This window comes from Arachis hypogaea, chromosome 18, assembly GCF_003086295.3.
Source record: "Arachis hypogaea cultivar Tifrunner chromosome 18, arahy.Tifrunner.gnm2.J5K5, whole genome shotgun sequence".
NCBI lineage: Eukaryota > Viridiplantae > Streptophyta > Magnoliopsida > Fabales > Fabaceae > Arachis > Arachis hypogaea.
Genome location: NC_092053.1, coordinates 50,386,732 through 50,395,377, shown reverse-complemented (window position 1 = coordinate 50,395,377; position 8,646 = coordinate 50,386,732). Strand labels below are relative to the sequence as shown.

Sequence of the window (8,646 nt, the reverse complement as noted above, 5' to 3'; positions counted from 1 at the left end):
CCTTCCTTAGATTAACGAGGGAGGCAAGAGGAAAGAAAGTGGTTGGTGCTGAGGAAGAAGAGGAATTCTTTGAACCAAACATGGAAGACAACATAGAAAACCATCATGAAGAAGAGGATCACAACCATGGGGGAGGAGGTAGAGCAAATCATGCTGGGGAAGATAGAAGAGTTTTGGGCTCTTACATCAATCCAAACCTAGGCAAATGTGGAAGTAGCATCCAAAAGCCAACAATCCATTCCAATAACTTTGAACTTAAACCACAGCTCATCACCCTTATTCAGAACAACTGTTCGTTTGGAGGAGGTGTTCAAGAAGACCCCAATCAACATTTTACCACCTTCCTGAGAATATGTGACACAGTGAAGTCTAATGGTGTTCATTCTGACGCCTATAGACTGCTCTTATTTCCATTCTCACTTAGGGACAAAGCAGCCAAGTGGCTGGAATCTTTCCCAAGGGAAAGCTTGATAACTTGGGAAGACGTGGTGAACGAATTTTTAGCAAGATTTTACCCTCCTCAATGAATCAATAGGCTGAGAGCTGAGGTCCAAACTTTCAGGCAACAAGATGGTGAGACTCTATATGAAGCATGGGAGAGGTTTAAAGACCTAACAAGGAGGTGCCCACCAGATATGTTCAACGAATGGGTGCAGCTGTACCTTTTCTATGAAGGGCTCTCTTTTGAGTCAAAGAAGGCCGTAGACCATTCATCCGGAGGATCTTTGAACAAGAAGAAGACTATTGAGGAAGCCGTAGATGTTATTGAAACAGTAGCAGAGAACAACTACTTCTATGCTTCCGAAAGAGGGAACACAAGAGGAGTAATGGAGCTAAACAATGTAGATGCTCTGTTGGCCCAAAACAAGCTCATTACCCAGCAGCTGGCTGACCTCACCAAGAAGATGGAGATAAACCAAGTAGCAGCAATCTCTACTTCATCAACAACCCAAGAAGGAGTGAATGAAGAAGCAGAGGGTAGTCAGGAGCAAGACAACTACATTGGGAATTCACCAAGGAAAAACTATGATCCATACTCCAAGACCTACAACCCTGGATGGAGAAACCACCCAAACTTTGGGTGGGGAAGTGAGCAAGATCAAAACCAAGACCAGAGACGTTACAACTCCAACAACAATTCAGCTCACCAGCAATTCACACAGAGGACATCTCAATACCCCCACAACAACACTTATCCACATGCTTATCAAAACCAAAACAGCACATCTGCTCCGAATCACTCATCAATTGATGACAAGCTCTCTAAGATTGAAGCCTTACTTGAAGGAATATACCAAGAGATTCAAGAAAATAAGGTGTTCAAAGAGGAGGTGTGAGCCAATATTAAGAACCTGGGAGAGACCATTAGGAAGCTGGAATTCCATGTGGGATATTTAGCTGAGAAGATTCCCAAACCTACTGATAGCTTCCCAAGTGACACGGAGAAAAACCCCAAAGGAGAAGCAAAGAAAGTAAGATGGGAAGATTGCAAAATGGTCACTACAAGTGATCAAGAGACTGAAGACAAGCAAGGCACACTTTTCGAACAACCTGAAGACAACTCAACAAAGGAGGAGGATAGAGATCACCAAGAACCAGAAATCTCACAACAAGAGCTGTTCAAGCTCTATGCACCCTTCCCTCAACTGCTCAATGGTGCTGTGGAAAAAAGAATATACTCAAGGTTCCTAGACTTGTTTGCATCTCTGCATGTAAACATACCATTCATCAAGGCAATTCAATAAATGCCTGCTTTCATCAAGTATATGAAGGAACTTCTTCCCAGGAAAAGCTCACTCAAAGGAGGCCAGACTATAGTGATGAACAAGGAATGTAGTGCCCTTATTCAACCTGAGTTGCCTACAAAAAGAAGAGACCCAGGGAGTTTTCACATCCCTTGTGCCATAGGTGAAACTATGTTCGATAGAGCACTATGTGATTTGGGGGCCAGCATCAACTTACTGCCCTTATCCCTGGTAAAGAGGCTGCAGATCAATGAGATAATGCCCACAGATGTAATCATCAAACTGGCTGACAAAACTCAAAAGCAAGCAATAGGAGTGGTGGAAAATGTGTTGCTAAAGGTTGGGAAATACTTTCTCCCAACAGACTCTGTCATCCTGGACATGGAAGAGAGTCACACTCACCCAATCATATTGGGAAGACCATTCCTAGCTACGGCTAGAGCACTTATCGATGTAGAGAAAGGGGAGCTAATATTGAGAATCCATGATGAACGACTCAACTTCAATGTTTTCAAACTCTCACAAGAAACAGATCAAGAGGACAAGGAACTAAGCACAAATGATAATGAGACACTGAAGGAGGAGACAAGCACTGAAGCACAGCCAGTTCATTCTGAGATCCCCTTAATAGATAAACAAGGAAAACAGCAATTGCCACAGCTCAAGGAAAAGTTGGAGGAACCTAAACCTCTAGAGGCAGGAGAAGACAGCATTACAACTCCTTTAGAAAAAGAGGTCACCAAGGGGAAGGCAACCTCAAAAGAAACAAAGAAGAAGGTACCAAGGAGGTGGAGGAACAAGAAGATCCTTACAGAAGACTTCTCTCCAGGGGATAGAGTTGTCTCAGCTTACTTCCCAGATATTCCCCCTAATCTCCCTACTGTACCATCTCAGTTACCCAAGGTCTTCACTATCAACAGAGTTCTTTCCCTGGAACATGTGGAGATCATTGATCCAATCAATGGATATAAGTCCACAGCAAGAGGGAAGGACTTTAAGCACTACCAACCACCCTGATGAGGGAAAAACGTCAAGCTAGTGACACTAAAGAAGCACTTCATGGGAGGCAACCCATGTTTTATATGTTTTTAAAATAATGAATAAATCAATGTTTATGAATTTCAACCCAAACTTGACAAACACTTGGTGAAATCTTTATCATGCAGTATATAGTGAAAAACAAGTTTGGTGTTCAAAGCAAACCAAGATGCATGCTAGTCTTGGGAGCTTTGAACAAAACTTTTCATCACATTGCTTCAAACTAAGTTTGGTGTCACCCCATGGTGCCACCAAAATGCATAAGGATACACAAGTAGTTAGTTAGTTGAAATTCATAAATAAACAAACTCTTTTTCTTCTCTTTATTATTCAAGTCGTAGAGTTTAATTTTTATGATATTAATTTCCTTATTTTAAATCTTTATAGGAAAAGAAAAGAAGCATAAAAAGGGATTGATTGGACAATTAAATGGGGGGAGATTCCGCCACTTAATGAAGAGCACTACACACATGTCTCAAGAGGGAACGCATGGGGAAACGTTGCCATGCAACATTGGAAAAGGCAAGGGAAGTGGAAGTACAAGCACTTAAGAGAGACACAATGAGCACAAGCAAGGATGGGAGCATGGGCATCCACATGAATGACAGGTGGTGGAGTTCTTTTTGGTCCATGTTTTCTATGCTTTAAATAAGGAAGATCTTGTATGAAATAGAACTTGCTTCCATGTTATGTTTAAACCTTTTTCAATTATGTCTTTTAAGTTTTTGGTATTGAAGAAAGTCTCTGTGTGCTAGTCTTTAGGTCACTGCATCCTTACTTTACTTACTTGTATGCTTGTCCCTTTTAATCAAATGAAGAGAGAATATTTATGTTTCAAAAAACCAGAGTGGAGTTCAAACTATGGAATACATTCATGAGTTTGTGGTATGATCATAAGTTAGCTAAGTTGGTTCAACCATAAGGTGGGATGACAACTATCTGGCCTGAATACTTTGCTTTGAATATACTCATGAGACTAAGTATATGACAAGATCCTAATAAGAGAAAGAGAAAAGAATAATGAAAGTGGAAAAAAACAAAAGAAAAAGAGTAAGCAATAAGGCTAGGCACCAATGGTTTTGATCTTAAGATATGTGTCTGTGGTGTTCCTGTGTGAGGGATCTACTTGGATGAATAAGCTCTTAGGGGTGCTTTATCACCTGGTAACTTGGGTTAACTAACCCGAGATTATCAGCTGAAAGTCCATTATCAAGAGTAACCCTCACCACAGAGCATTTAGTAACCCAAAGAGGTGCTGGACACCAAGGTCTCAAGAAGGAAAATAAATGAACTATATGCCTGTGGTGTGTATGTATAGGGGAGAGACTTGAGGGAGTAAGTCCTTAGGGGTGCTTCAACACCTAGCACCTTGAACCAACTGGTTCGGGAGTGTTGGCTGAAAGCTTATCTTAAAAAGTTGTCCCCTTACAGAGCACTTAGCCTAAGAACACCAATAAGCTCTGAAATGACAATAAAGGGATCAATGAATAAAAGTCTCATGGGATGTAAGCAAAGTGAGTGTTTTAAGACATGATAAAGGTCTGAAAGCCAGGAATGAACCTAAGTTGCTATGCATGAAACCACCATAAAATCAGTGATATGACTTCCACAAGAATGACTCATTGCTCTTGGCATTTCATTTATCATTCTCTTGTTCCAGTACTTGCTTAGGGACAAGCAAGCTTTAAGTTTGGTGTTGTGATGCCAGGGCATCTTGGCCAGTTTCACTGACCTTTTCTTTACTGTTTTTAGGTTAGTTTCATGTATTTCCTTAGGAAATAACCTAGTTTTGGGTAGATATTCACTTACACCTTGATTCAAGAATACATTGTGCATTTTACATTATTTCATGAGGATTTTGCATAAGTTTAGTGACAAATTGTATGTTGCATTGCCCATGACTTGGACTAGAACTTTGATGCGCTCTGTTGCTTGATTTCAGGACCAAAGGAAGCAAGGAATGGGAGGTAACTTGCAAAGTTAATGAGAAAAGTGATTGCCAATAACGCTCTCAAAGCCATCATTGACCACGTTAAGAGTCACGTTAACTAAGTTAACGTGAACTCTAACGTGGAGAAGGGAAGTTGAGCCAACGTTAGTGACACTTAACATTGTCACTAACGTTGGCAAATGCTCATAAGTGGCCACGTTAGAGTCCACGTTAACTTAGTTAACGTGGCCTCTAACGTTAGAAAGGGGGAGAAACTCCAACGTTAGTGACATTCAACATTGTCACTAACGTTGGCCTAAGGAGAAACATACCACGTTAACTTGGTTAACGTGGGAGCTAACGTAAGAAGCAAGCATGGTCGACAACGTTAGTGACACCCAACATTGTCACTAACATTGGAAGCAACCACACAACCCCCAAGGAGCCACGTTAACTTAGTTAACGTGGAAGCTAACGTTGATGATTGAAAGAAAGGCCAACGTTAGTGACACTCAACATTGTCACTAATGTTGGGGATGGCTAAGCATGGCCACGTTAGAAGCCACGTTAACCTAGTTAACGTGGACTCTAACGTGAGACATAGGGGCACTTTGGAACGTTAGTGACAATGTTGAGTGTCACTAACGTTCTCGAAGGATGGCAAGCCCACGTTAAAGAGCCACGTTAACTAAGGGGGCTTTCCAAAGTTATTGGGAATGTTAAGTCTCAATAACGTGTGCGAAGGACTTAGAGGCAACATTAGTGGCAACGTTTATGCCACTAACGTTAAAGTTAACGTGGCTTTTATTTAGTAACGTTAGTGAGAAAGTTGATTGTCACTAACGTTCTCGAACTCATATTTTCACTAAACGTTAACACCCCTAACGTCCTGAGCTAAAATCTCTGCCCACTTCACATTTTCTCTCTACAAGTAAAGCCAAGCCCAAATGAAGAAGAGAACTGCTTCAAACTCAAGATCCAAAGGCCCAAGACTTGAAGAGCCAACTAGAAGCTGAGAGAAGTAGTATATATAGGAGTAGCTTTGAATTGTTGAGGAGGCTGGAAGTTGGGAAAAAGAGAACTACTCTCTGTATTTTACTTTCTCTTTATTTTCTAGTTTTATGATGTATTCTCCATCTTTATTTTCATTTTCAAGAGCTAAGAACAACTAAACCCCTTTCATTGGGTTAGGGAGCTCTGTTGTAATTTGATGGATCAATACTAATTTTCATTATTCTTCTTCTATCTTTTCTCTTGATTTTACTTGAAAGCTTTCGATCTTCATCCAATTGAGTAAAGAAGCTATTCAAACTTGGATCTCTTCTGAACCTTGAAAGAGGAATGAAGAGATCAAGCTAGAAATGCTTTCTCATGCTCGACCAAATTGGGTTTGGATGGGTATGTGACTATAACCCTCTCAATACTTGATTTGGGAAATGCATGTGGTATAATCAGTGACCATACTTCATCTCTTCTCATGAGCAATTGACCAAGGAATTGGCTATTGATCAAGATTTTAGAGATTGAATTGCAAGAAATTGTAATTCAATCAATTAAGATTGCCAAGGAGATCAATGAGTGCATTGATTGAGGAAGAGATGAAAATGAACTTGATCTGGAGAATTACAATATCTCCTAAGCCCAATGAACTCCCCATCTCTAATCTTACCCATTCTCTTTAATTTCTGCCATTTACTTTTATGAGCAAATCCCCCATTCCCATTTACAATTCTGCAATTTATTTTCAGTCATTTACTTCCAGTCCTTTAATTCTAGCATTTACTTTTCTGTTATTTACATTCTCGCCATTTTATTTTCTGCAACTCTCAACACAAATTCTGGATTCGCTCAACTAGAACATTCTTCTAATTAAAGTTGCTTGATCAATCAATCCCTGTGGGATTCGACCTCACTCTATTGTGAGTTTTTACTTGACGACAAATTTGGTACACTTGCCGAAGGGAGATTTGTTGTGAGACAAGTTTTCCGTGCATCAACATGTGAATGCTGTTTTCTCTTGGTCCTGAGGATCTACTTCAATTTAGTTGTAACCTGAATAGCCATCCAAAAAGTAGTAGTATTCATGCCCTGCTAGTCTCTCTAGCATCTGGTCTATGAATGGTAAAGGAAAATGATCCTTCCTGGTGGCTGTATTGAGCCTTTTGTAGTCAATACACATGCGCTACCCTGTAACTGTTCTTGTAGGAACCAGTTCATTCTTTTCATTACGAACCACTGTCATTCCTCCCTTCTTGGGGACAACATGGACAGGGCTCACCCAGGGGCTATCAGAAATAGGATAAATAATCCCAGTCTCTAGTAATTTAGTGACCTCTTTCCGCACCACCTCCTTCATCGCGGGATTTAGCCACCTCTGTGGTTGAACCACTGGCTTAGCATCATCCTCCAATAGGATTTTGTGCATGCATCTAGCTGGATTACTGCCCTTAAGATCACTTATGGACCATCCAAGAGCTGTCTTGTGTGCCCTTAGCACCTGAATTAGTGCGTTCTCTTCCTGTGGCTCTAAAGCAGAGCTTATGATCACGGGAAAAGTGTCATTTTCTCCCAGAAATGCATATTTAAAAATGTCTTCTAGCTCTGATTCGAGACTCTCAGTCATATTGACCTCTTCCACCAGGGAGTCAATAAGATCAACTTTCATGCAGTCTGTTGATGTGTCTGGATGCTGCATGGCTTTGACAGCGTTCAACTTGAACTCGTCATCGTTGACTCTCAGGGTTATTTCCCCCTGCTGGACGCCAATGAGGGATCGTCCAGTTGCTAGGAAGGGTCTTCCTAGAATGAGAGTAGCACTCTTGTGCTCCTCCATTTCCAACACTACAAAGTCAGTGGAAAAGGCAAATGGCCCAAACTTGACAATCATATCCTCAATTATGCCTGATGGATATTTAATGGAGCCATCAGCAAGTTGAAGACATATCCGGGTTGGTTTGACCTCTTCAGTCAAGCCAAGCTTTCTGATAGTGGATGCAGGGATTAGATTGATACTTGCCCCAAGGTCACATAGAGCTGTCTTGGTACAAGTACCCTCTAATGTGCATGGTATCATAAAGCTTCCAGGATCCTTAAGCTTTTCTGGTAAGCTTGTTAGAATGACTGCACTGCATTCTTCACTGAGAAAAACTTTTTCAGTTTCTCTTCAATCCTTCTTATGACTTAAGATCTCTTTCATGAACTTAGCATACGAGGGTATTTGCTCAAGTGCCTCTGCAAACGAAATCTTTATTTCAAGAGTCCTGAGATAGTCTGCAAAGCGGGCAAATTGTTTATCCTATTCCGCTTGGCGGAGTTTCTGAGGATAAGGCATTTTAGCTTTATATTCTTCAACCTTAGTTGCTGCAGGTTTATTTCCTACAGAGGCAGGTTGACAAGCCTTCTTGAGGGAGTTATTATCAGCACTTGCAGGTGTCTAATCCCTCATTGGCATTTAAACACCAGGATTGGACATGGATTGGGTGTTTAACGCCAGATTCCTACCCTTTTCTGGCGTTTGAACGCCAGAACTGGACATGGAGTGGGCGTTTAATGCCAGTTTTTCACCCTTTTCTGGCGTTTGAATGCCAGACTTATACCTCTCTGGGCTTTTACTGTCCTCAGAGGGATTTTTGGTAGCAGGTTGCTCATCCTCTGTCAGTTGTTCCTTTCTTGGCTTTTTGCTACTTTGAGTTTAGATATTTAATGTTTTTCCACTTCTTAATTGAACTGCTTGGCACTCCTCTGTTATCTGTTTTGATAACTGCTATTTTGTCTGATTCAATTGTGATTTCATATCCTTGTTAGCATTTTTGGTTTCTTGTAGCATCTCCTTAAATTCTGCTAATTGCCTTGTTATAGAAGATAGTTGCTGATTGAGTTCAGCAACTTGTTCCTGAGGACTAAAGTCAGTTGATACTGCCTTAGCTTCTTCTT

The 8,646-nt window shown here is 40.9% G+C and overlaps 1 non-coding gene across 1 annotated transcript; it reads right to left on the bottom strand.

Moving 5' to 3' along the window:
- Positions 1–533: 533 nt before the first annotated feature.
- On the bottom strand, positions 534–640 carry LOC112774278 (small nucleolar RNA R71). The gene has a single exon (XR_003188773.1). It is a non-coding gene; the product is annotated as a small nucleolar RNA R71 (small nucleolar RNA).
- Between the last annotated feature and the right edge of the window lie 8,006 nt (positions 641–8,646).